The sequence below is a fragment of the Prionailurus viverrinus genome, chromosome C1 (genome assembly GCF_022837055.1).
Source record: "Prionailurus viverrinus isolate Anna chromosome C1, UM_Priviv_1.0, whole genome shotgun sequence".
Taxonomy (NCBI): Eukaryota; Metazoa; Chordata; class Mammalia; order Carnivora; family Felidae; genus Prionailurus; species Prionailurus viverrinus.
In genome coordinates, this window is record NC_062568.1 from 16,245,230 (window position 1) to 16,257,458 (window position 12,229).

Genomic DNA, 12,229 nt, shown 5'->3' on the forward strand with positions numbered 1-12,229 from the left:
TGATCCCTTTTTGAATAAAACATTTCTTATGGTCTTTAAGAAATATTGAAGTTATTTTTTCTTTAACTCTCTATACACAAGCTTCCTTTTTCTTTCCCATTGCGTTTTTTCTAAGTGAGTTGCCACTATTTTTACCCACCCTTCTCTTATTGCTCCTGATCCTTCTCACGTGGCCATAACTGCCAATGTTTATTTCCAGTTGCCATTATTTACAAGTGATATACGTTCACTGATTTTGGCTCACTGTGCTTTAATATTGATTGTGTTTGGCCTATTCTGCTGGCGATCTTCACTACCACGTCTCCTGAATCAGTGGCCAAGAAAGGGGTGGTGGCAGAGCTAGCTAGCAGATAATTGCACAAACTCATGGCTGCTAGCCTCAATAATCTAGGCAGTGGGAAGCAGACAATTGTCACTGATGAGGAGGTGACAAATGTATGGATATTTTCCATCAAGCACATCATGGTGGAAAATAATGCTGAGAACTTCTCAGAAGTTCTCAGAAAGGAAGCTGACAAACGTCTCGGAGATGAGTGTGCTATTCTTTACACTCAACTCTGCAGCTCTCGCCACGCATGACTACCAAAGTAATGACTTGGAAGGGAGCTGTTCCACCCGCAGGAGGGCATGCTTGTCAGGTTGGTGCTAAAGCATTCAACTCAAGGAAGACTGATGGAGGTGTGGCGCAAAGGGACTGAAACGAGAGACAACACAGAAGTGTGGGAGTGTGGGAAAGGGGAAAAAAAAAGATGAAAATCTTCTTAGTGGGGGACATCATGCTTATGGTTGAGCAGGCTTATGAATGAGTGACGTTTTAGGAGTGATCTCATTCTGGTAGTGGCCCAGCCCAGGAAAGCGTGCAGCCTCCAGCTGTTTCTCAGGGAGGCCTCTGCTCACTGCACACTGAACTTTCTCTATGCAGCAGCTGTTGAAGAAATGCACTCACCGGTTGAGACTGCTGAGTCTTTTGTTAGGCTCACCTTTTATAATTTATTTGCAGATGTGGCGTTTGTATCATTTCCTTTGTAAATTAAATCTCTCTCTACAAGTTATGGCTATTTGGAAAATCAGTAGAGTTGGGTGTGGGGCAAGGGAAAAGAGGAATGTATATAGTTTCCAGCCAATATAAAGGATAGTTCTAGGAATATTATTAAGGGATATATATTCCTAAAAACAGTAGCCTGGACCTTTTGAAGCTTTAGAAGGTCATATCAGAACTGCAAATGGGGATCATCTAATTCCTTTGAGGAACAGCCTGAGTTTTCCTTATTGTCTAAAAAGTATCACTGGGTTGGCCAGATATTTTAAGCACAAATTACAGGCTTATTGTTACAGCACTATACTAGTAGATTAGCGAGTCAAATAAAAGGCCATAATTTATTCTGAAAATGACAAGAGGGACAGGAAAAATCTATGGACACTTTTACCCTTCCTCTGCCCTTGGGATCCTTTATATGCCAATTTCCTATTTAAAGTTGTCAGACAACTCATTTGGAGTTATTAAATGCAAGCTGGAGCTGGTTCTTTGCATAAATGTGTGGTGCTATATGATATAGGCCTACAAGAATAAATTAGATTGTTGCTTCTAGTGCAGACACCTGAATTGGTAGCTTTTCTTTTAAAAACAAAAAGTAATTACAAACTGTTACATGTTCCCATTAGTTGTTCAGTAATAGCTATAGGGTGAGAGGGATTTAGGGGGGAAGTATGCTCCCCTGTATTAATATTCATGAGCTTTGTAAGCACCTTCACATTCTGCCCTTAGAAATACGAAAATTTAATGAACACATTTGCCAGGCTGAGATGGTCCATGTCCGTGACTGGGTATTCTTAGAACAATTAGATCATAAATAACAAATGCAATTGATCCACATGCTGGCTAGTCGATCTAATGGCTAAAATTAACTTTGAATATTGTTTTTCCACCAAAGTGGATTCTGAACTCTTAGTCAATTAGTATTTCTTCAGTTTTGTGGGGGCTACAGGAGAAGATGGAGGTGGCAAAAGCCTGTTCAGACTCAGACATGCAAGGCTCTTAGAAATACATGGTAATTGACTAATAGATCAGAATCGGTTTGGGCCTCAGATCTGATTCACACTTTAATCCCTCATTTTAAAGGTCTTCTAAGTAGAGGGAAATACAAAGAAAGCATGTGCTTTCTTTTATCTTTCAATATCGGATTGATACCTAGATTTTTAAAAACTTTTGTACAGTTATCCTTCTATCTGGTCTTTCATGAAGTCCCGCTGATTTTCTCTCTCAAAATATTCTCACCTTTCTCTTTCCTCTTGTAATAGACACTTATTAGTTTGACCAACCTGCCCTTTTCCTCCGAGGAATGCCCAGTTTTCTCATAGAAGTGGACTCCTGGATGCTATAGTTTCCTACATGACTTTCCCTACTGGTCCTAAATGATAGGTCCCAAACTGGATAATTGAAGATTGCTGGATAATTCAGGCTGATCCATATCAGCATCCAACTTAAAAGAGACATAGAAAGTGGAATGGTTAATAGTAGGGTCACATCAGTAGCAAGCCCAGCAAGAGAAGGCCCTGCAAGAAAAGGGTTCATTGGCATTGGGGTCCCTGACTCTTCATTCCACATCTCTGGGGACTGGTTTCCCCATTCTTCCTTAAATTACATAAGACATCCCAATATGTTGCAATGGTTTCATTTTGTTTAAATTATTTCAAGTTGGTTTCTAAGGTAACGCAATAGCCACATTAATTCAATAACACGAAGAACCTTGAACAAGGGACATTTCTACTGATTAAAAATGCTTTTATCCTGCAGGCATGCAAAGTGTTATTTTTTTCTTTTCCTAGTTTGACCAAAAAACGAGAAAAGAACAAAGAGACCACCAGGGCACCTGGGTGGCTCAGTTGGTTAAGCGGCTGACTTCAGCTGAGGTCATGATCTTGTGGTCCACGAGTTTGAGCTCCGCGTTGGGCTCTGTGCTGACAGCTCAGAGCCTGGAGCCTGCTTTGGATTCTGTGTCTCCCTCTTTCTCTCTGCCCCTCCCCTGCTCAAGCTCTGTCTCTCTCTGTCTCAAAAATAAATAAACATTAAAAAAAATTAAAAAAAAAAAAAGAGACCACCAACTCAGGTAGGGGAAAAAAAAGATAGGATCTAACACTTCTTGAGATTGAGAAAGCGTAGAACAGTGCAAGTTATATATACAGTCTTGGAGATAAGGAGAAATGGGCTAAAAGTTTGACCTTTCATTTACTATGTGACCTTGAACAAATTCTTCTCAGGACCTTAGTTCCTTATTTGTGAAGGGGATAATATACCAAGCTCATGGGACTGTTTAGAAGATTGCTAGAAGTCACATAGTGGGAGAAGATCCAAAACAACTTCTGAACGGTTCCAAAGATTCAGTGTCACCCTGTGTTCCCAACTGAGGGATTTGAAATGAAACTGGTGCCCATCATTGAATGCCTCTATGCCAGGCACCACACTTGAATTTTTACAAGCATGGTGTTATCCATGGTCATTGGGGAATCAATTCTCTAGATAGAGGTGTTCTTTAAGAAAAGAGCACTGACAGATGATACTGTTACACTTCCTGAAAATTTAGTGAAATAAGATGCAATTGTTTAAACTGATTCTTTGAAGGAATAATAGTTCTCAGACTTAATATTAACCTCAGAGATGACCACAGGACTCAAGAAAGACATAGGAGACCTGGGCTCCAGCTATGTATGTGCCACCATGTGGCTGTATGACATCATTTAAGAATTCCAAGGGTCATTTTTGTTTTATTTATTTAAAAAAATTTTTTTAAAATATTTATTTATTTTTGACAGAGAGAGAGAGAGACACGGAGCATGAGCAGGGGAGGGGCAGAGAGAGAGGGAGACACAGAATCCGAAGCAGACTTCAGGCTCTGAGCTGTCAGCACAGAGCCTGACATGGGGCTCAAACTCAGGGCTTGGGAGATCATGACCTGAGCTGAAGTCAGACGCTCAACCGACTGAGCCACCCAGCCTCCCCGAGTCATTTTTCTTTTAAATAAAAGGATTAGAATAAAATTGTAAGCTTCTGTCTACTGTAGAAATAAAGACTTCCATTACTCTTAAGCAGAGATGAGTTTGTCTGTGAACTGAGCAGAGATCAGCACAGTGTCCTCAGTGGGAGCTGGGAGCACTGACCCTGGATGGCATTTTGGAACTTGGTATGCATCAGGGGAGGGATTAGGTGACACCGATTGGCAGAGAACAATGATGCCCTGTTTCATCCTGTGACACGAAGAATCGTCCCCTGTCCTGCATGACTTTGAATTTCCTAACAAACTTCAAAGTAAGTGGGAAACCTGCTTATAATGATCTGAGTATAAAACTGAACCCTATTTTACACGTAAAGGCTAAGTGTTCTCTCTATACCTATATAATATGCACTGAATTTTCCATGAATGCATTTGCTGTGTGAGCAGTGATTGCACTTTGCTCTATTTGGACCTGGATGCGGGGAAGTGCCCCATTTCAGATGCATTCCAGTTGTTCACAGGATCTGAGGCATCAGCAACACTCAGAGTGATCCTGTAGATGGAGGCAGTGTCGACACTTCAGATGTCATCTAGGGCAGCTGAGCTCATATATTCTAAAGGACATGCCCTGTATTTCTCCTTGCCACTTCAGTTTAGGCATACTATTTATATACTTAAATTGTTTTGTTGGTAGGTATGGCGTACTACCTACAAATTTTACTTCAAGACAGTAAAAGGGACATACTATTTGCTAAAAGGGGAACACTGGGTTCGATGGGGTTGAGATCTCTTGGGCCAGCACCAATTGAAGGGAGCTGGCAACCTCAAATGGCCTCAAAATTGCGATGAGGAGAGGAGCACTTGGGTGGTTCAGTTGGTTAAGTGTCAGACTTCAGCTCAGGTCATGATCTTGTGGTTCGTGAGTTCAAGCCCTGCGACGGGCTCTGTGCTGACAGCTTGGAGCCTGGATCCCGCTTTGGATTCTGCATCTCCCTCTCTCTCTGTTCCTCCCCCACTTGCACTCTATCTTGCTGTCTCTCTGTCAAAAATAAATAAAGAATAAAAAAAAAATTTAAAAATTGCAAATGGGGAAGGATATTGAAAGCGTCTGTTCAGGATCTGGGAAGAAAGGATAAGGGTTTTATTTTTTTCTTAATTTAGCAGTAATAAACTAGTTCCATCTGGCGAAAAAGGCCTCGTTTCTTTTCCTTTAAATCTTGCCTAATCACACCTCTGTATTCATAGCGTTTCTATGGAATTATTCGAAACTATAAATACCCTCAGTGCTAGGTCTAGGAAAAGTCAGGCAGTCAGCCGTATGCCGTCCTAGCCCAAGGCATCTCACTTGCCAGGAAGAGTCACTTAATGTTAGGCAGCCATCCTTCCAAGAGGACGTCCCTGGCTGTCACAGTATGGCCTCTTACCAGACCTTTGTCAACCCTCTGCCTTCCAATTTATCCCATACTCAGCAGGAACTGAGAACATCATTTAGTCTGCATTCAGAGCTGTAGCCATTATAACAATTGCCATGAGAACAAGAGAGAAAATTCGATGGAAAGCTGGAGCTGTGGATTCAGACCTTTCTCTTGGCACTAATGCCGGAAATGAGCAGTTGACAATTTCGTGACACCCACAACTGAGTAATCACTTTGGGGCCTTCCTTCAGGGTAGATTCTGACATCCTGATCTATTGTCTTTATGTCTTCTTTTTAGAAGGCAGTTTTCAAAATATTTTTAGGGTTTTTGATTCTTTCTTCTTTTCCTTGTTTCTTTCGTTTAGCAAAGCTAAAAGCGAAACATTACAATCTTAACCAAACAAGGGTGGATTTGGCAACAGATACTAACCTTAAAGAGTAACACAGTGGACGCTTCCAATTCCAATATTTCCTTTTTGGTTGTTAGGATGTGTGGGGCAATTTTAAGGTAATAAAATTGTAATGAACTTTCTAAATGGAGCTGCCTTTGCTGGCTGCTCCGTGGGGGAAAAAAATGGAAGTAATTTGAGAGAACTGAGGCTGGCTGTTCTCCCTCTCTCTCCCTCTCTCTCTGTCTCATATACACTCACTTGCTCCTGCTCTCATAGTTGGTCTGCCAATATCCCTTTGTCCTTGAAAACCTCTTATCAACTTCAAATCTCAGGCACAGGAAATGATACTTTTGTTAGGCTCTATAAAACCTGTTCCCTGCATTGTGAGAAGACAGACTGTATTTTACTTTCCCCGTGCAAAAACAAATGAAAGATAACTGGATTTCTTCAAGGAAAGGGTGAGAGGTGGAAAAGCTAAACTGCTAAAAAAAAAAAAAAAAAAAAAAGGTCAAGGGAGAGGTGTGGAATGGGACTTCTTCCCAGGAAACTCTAGAGGAGGATTACAGCGATCAGACACAATTCCAGATGAGGGACGGAACCCTGGACTCAGGGCTAAAAGGTCCCATAGAGCCCTGGATGGAAGCTTTAGGACGCGGCAATGAATTCTGTGCTTTCTAATTTCCTGAAATGAATCACTCTGAAGTTGTGACTTCTGAAAATGCCAGCTGGATCCAGGAAACGTGACTATCAGAAAGTCAAAGGCCTTTCTTCCCTCTGAGAGCATCACTTTTGCAGTTTTGGGAGCTGTCATTTCCATGCAAAGGGTAGGGCTCTAGATTCTGGCTATGGGAAGGGAGCGATTGTTGGTATAATGCTCTGAAAGGACATCATTTTTCTAGAAGATAACTTTTTTCTGATCAACAATGTAATACCTCTGGGGTACTGATATCTCAAATTATCCCCATTTTCTGACACCACTGCTGGAGCCGACAGAATTTGAGGCGGACGATCTGCCTCTCTTCGCTACTTCCCATAACCCACACTGAACTTGCCATGCTCTGTACTTTCCTGCTCTGTGACACCCTTTTAGTACTTACACACCTCCTGGAATCTCTGTCTGTACTAGGCACAAGTCCTTCAAAAAGAGATAGAAACCCAACTCAACCTACCTTAAGAAAAGAGAATTTATGGACTCTGAACTGAAAAGTCTAGGTGTCAGTGGCCGTCAGGCACACCTAGATGTCTGACCCAACTGCTGGGTGCGGGCTCTGTCTCTCCCAATCTCTCAGCTCTACTCTTCTCTGGTTTTACTCAATCCAGGCAGGCTCTTGCCATGTGTTAGCAAGACAGCCCCAGCACAGAGATTCTCTTTCCAAAGAGTTCCCAAAATAGAATTGATTAGCACTTATTGAATTTTTAATATATACCAGGCATGATTGCAAGCACTTCACACTTATCTTATTTAAGCTGGCTCACGGTCCTATGGGTAGACGTTATTTCTCTAAGGTAGGTCAGTAAAGCTCTTTAAAGAGGTGACATTTGAGTGGAGACTAAAGATGAGTAGGATGTTACCAATTCCAAAAGTTGGAAGGAGAGGAAAAGAAAACAGTTCTTTAAAAAAAAAATTTTTTTTAAATATTTATTTATGTTTTGAAAGAGAAGAGACAGAGTGCAGCAGGAGAGGGGCAGAGAGAGAGGGAGACACAGAATCCAAAGCAGGCTCCAGGCTCTGAGCTGTCAGCACAGAGCCCAATGTGGGGCTCAAACTCACAGACCGTGAGATCATGACCTGAGCTAAAGTCGGATGCTTAACCCACTGAGCCACCCAGGCATCCCAGTAAACAGTTCTTTATTCAAAATAGTTAATTAAGGGGTGCCTGGGTGGCTCAGTGGGTTGAGTTTCCAACTCTTGATTTCAGCTCGGGTCATGATCTCATGGTTCGTGGGTTTGAGCATTGGGCTGTTCTCTCTCTCCCCCTCTCAAAAATAAATAAACTTAAAAAATAGTTAATTGAAAATACATATGGAGCACACTATATGCTAGGCACTGTTCTAGGTGCAGGAGACATAGCAGTGAAGAAAATAGACAAAGTCCCTGAATCCCTGGTATTTATATTCAAGTGGAAGAAACGGAGGGGCGCCTGGATGGCTCAGTCGGTTGAGCGTCTGACCTCAGCTCAGGTCACCATCTCACAGCTTGTGAGTTCGCAGGGAACCTGCAGCCTGCTTCAGATTCTGTGCCTCCCTCTCTCTCTGCCCCAACCCACTCGCATTCTGTCTCTGTCTCTCTCAAAAATAAATAAACATCAAAAAAATTGTAAATAAAAAGAAGAAGAGATGGACAAGAAGCAGATAGCCAAATGTGCGTGTGCTAGGTAGTAGTAAGTACGATGTTGAAAAACAAGGCAGAATTAAGTGATGAGGGCAGGGAGTGCTTGGGGAGGTTGGTGTTATTTGGTACAAGGTGATTGGAGAAGGTGTCTCAGAAGGAGGTGTTTGAGCAGAGTCCTAAAGGAGGTGAGAGAATGAACCATGAAGCTATCATGGGGGAGAGTGCTGTAAGCTGAGAACAGCCAGTGCAAAGATCATGAGGTGGCACATGGCGGTGTATTTGAGAAACACATCTGTAGGAGTAGAATGAGCAAGACGGAGAGTGGTAGAAGATACAGTGGGAGACACACTGGGGGCCCGAGGATGAACGATCCTAGAGGCCACTGTAACATCTTCAGCTTTCGTTTTGAATGAGATGAAAAGCCAATGGAAGATTTGAGCAGATGGGCTACAGGCCTGACTTGACTTATAATAAAATCTATTATTGCTTTACCTGCTGTATGGAGAATTTACTACGGAAGGGCAGGGGATGGAACTAGGGAAATAATTTGGAGGCAAGAGCAATAATCCAGGCGAGAGGATGGCAGCTTAGGTCAGGGTGGTGGCAGTGAAGTTGGTGAGAAATGACTGGCTCTTGAATGTGTTCTGAAGGCAGAGCCGGCTGGGCGTGCTGATTTGGGATGCTAGAGGACAGAAAAGTCAAGGATGGCTCTAAGGATTTGACCTGAGGAAATGGAAGGAAGATTATTGTCATTTACGGAAGTGGAGAAGGCTGTGGGAAGAACAGGTTTGAGAGGGAAGATCAAATCAACTTCAAACCTCCAGTTTCAAGATGCCTATTAAACATCCAGTTATGGGCCTGCCTGACTGCCCTCTAGTTGCTGGATTTCCAGTGGATGGAACCAGTCAGCGCTTTTCTAGTGTCTCTGACTCCAGCACAAGGGAGAATCTGGCATACAGCGGGAACTTCAGTTTTGCCCGGCAGTTGAACGGTGGGAGATAAGACTAGAAAGGAAAGTTGGTCCCAGAACATGAAGGGCCCTTATGGGTGGGAAATGAGGAGTCACTGAAGGTTTTCCAGCAGGGAAGTAACACGGTTAATGCTTCATTGTAGGCAGATTGACCTTATAGGTGTTCTATCCTACCTCCAGCCCATTTAGGAGGACCCACGGAAAAGCTGCTTCCCCGACCTTCCTCTTATTCTTGAATTTTCTATAGTCTCTACAGACAGGAGCCTGACCACAAATCTGTGGCTCATAATCTTCTGGACATGGCATTTAGACTGGGATTTACCTGAATTTGAATGCTGACTTCCTTTCTTGCATACATTTATTCCCCCAGCGCTGTGGAATGCAACCCTTCTACTGGCCACCTCCTAAGCCCCTGCTAGCCCTGCAGGACGATCTGGACAGCAGCATGTGCAGACAGACAGGGCCGAAGGAGGATGGAGGAAGGAGAAGGGTGACCGCAGAGGTCACGAGGTCATGGACCACATAGGGGGGCAGACAAAAACGCAATACAGACTCCCTTACAAAAGGAAGGAAAGCAGGTATGGTTACGTTGATTTTTCTCCATTTAAGCATTACACATGGTCATAAACTTTTATTACCTTGTGATAAATTTTGCACTGAACATTATTTTAGCTGATTCTTCATAAACTCTAAACCCTTTACGATTTTTCTTCACACCAGCTTTTTTTCCCCAGTAGGATTCTCACAGATTATTTTTCACAGTCAGCTCTTTTTCATTTGTTCTGTATGATGTTATCTGGAATAATAACTAGCCACACGGACTCAAAAAAAAATACATTTCGAAGATAGTATTTCACCGGCGTTTTTAGCTTTGTAAAAAAACCCCAAATCTACAATTTTGTTCAGTATTAAAGTAATTTAAAGGCAGTAATTAAAATGACCTAGTAGGTAGATAACTTTACACGTTTCTCAATACAATATTCATTCCTTTGTCATCTATTTCAATTTTTGTCTTTGTAGTTATTTTTACCCTCATCCTCCCCAGTTTCTCCTCACATCTTGGCTGCTAGAACAATCAGCACAAAAGTCTGGTGAAGGTGGGATCAGGGGGCAGCACTCACGGCGTTGATGTTGCTTTAGAAATAGGTTAGATAAGAGTTTTCACACTCTGCGGAGCAGAGGAATTCCATGAAACACTTAATAAAGCTATGGATGCTGGGCTGCACCCTCAGAGGGCCTGGCTCAGCCTAGGGTAGGCCTGGGAACCTTTACTTAACATCCTCTCCTTGTAATTATTCTGCATACCTATGTTTGAGAACCACACAGCTAAACTTTTCTTTGGAATCAGACCTTGCTTGGATTTCAAGTATAGGCTTCTTCCTGTGATCCATAAGTAGGACATTCCTATGAAAGCTTCCTAAGCAAAATGTCCTAAAATGAAGAAGCAGTTAGCATTCGTTTATATATGGAAAAATCCTGAAGCATTCCCAACCCCCAAAAATAACCCCTCAGGCTTTCCTGATACCTTAGGACACATGTTGGTAACAAACGCACAAAGTCAATTGAGATAAAGCACAGATATTCACACACGCGGTTCAAAGCTCTGGCGTCTGGATGCTGAGATGGTGAGTATGGTTCTAGGGAAGGAGCCCGGCAGGGCCCCTCTTGCTGCTCGGGGTGCTCAGGGCCTCTATAACAGCTCGCTATTTTCGCCTTTTATCATAAAAACAAAAATCCTCCTTGGATATCTTCCGGTTAGTGAAAAACAGGTACTTCTATAGGTCTTTCATAAAAGCAAAGTGGTGTAATGCCGAAAAGTGGGGGATGCCTCTACAGCAGTTCCCCAAACCCCTCGTCTGCTATTTTGTTATGGGGGTTTCAGTTCCCGGGGTCTGGAAGCAGATGATGCTCCTTCTGACAAATCAGCAGAAGGTCAATAGTAGGCTAACTCTACGTTATGATGCCCGTGTCATTTACCTCATTTCACCTCCTTGTGCCTGAGGTTTATCATCTCACCTCATCACAAGAAGAAGGGTGAGTACAGAACAGGAAGATATTTTGAGAGAGAGAACATATTCATATAATTCTGCTTGCAGTATAATGCTATAATTATGCTATTTTATTATTAGTTGTTAATCTCTTACTGTGCCTTATTTATAAATTAAACTTTAGTTTTGAGATATATAGGAAAAACATAGTATGAGCAGGGTTTCTTATTATCCATGGTTTCAGGCATCCACTAGGGCATCTTAGAATGTGTCCCTGCTGATAATGGGGGATTACTGTATTTCAATTCTTCTGTCTCCACTGCTGCTACTGTTGTTATTATCTGGCCCATCACTTTTAACTGTAGGTTTAGCTGTGTGTGCGTATGTATGTGTGTTTATGTTTCTAGGACCATCCTGGCCTAGATAGAAGAGACTGAAGTAGGGGTGATAGTAAATATATTTAACAACTGGTGGATGGTGGTAGCCTGAAGTGAAGGCTGTAGGTCCAACACATGGCCTCACATGTGTGAGGGAGAGGCTGATGGGCAGCCACAATTTGGGGGAGGGGGATACAGGCTGACTTCCACTGGGAGGCCAATGCTTTCAACAGGGGCTCCATGTGGAGTCAGGTGGGTGACTGGGGAAGGGCTAACGGACTGTTGGACCAGGGGTTGTGGGGGAGGGGTCTAGGTGTTTGCAGGTGGTTGGAAAGGGGAAATATAAATGCATTAGTTGAGGGTGGGGGAGAATGGAGGGGCTGCAAAAAGTAGCTAATTACCAACCAGGATGGTATTATTTCAATATATTGATCATAGCATTCCAACGGATTATCAGTCTAGGATTAAAAGAACTTCATCTGGGCTCCCTGGAGTTTACCAATAAATCTCCCTTCCCTCAGAAAAATTTAAGTTAAATTTTTTCAAAAAAGAACCCGGTCTTGCCAGTAGTCCAAAGAAGTTGTGTTATGCTGTCTTTAGCCAGCATATCAAAGAAAAAATAAAGATGCCAATAGTAGATTGTCCAAATGATCCATCTGGTTTCTTCCTTTCTCTTCTTACTGTCACCAAAGGTGGAATCCCCTGGATTCAATTGGGAAAATTAATCTAACGGAGATATAATTACACCTCATGGTTATAGTTCATT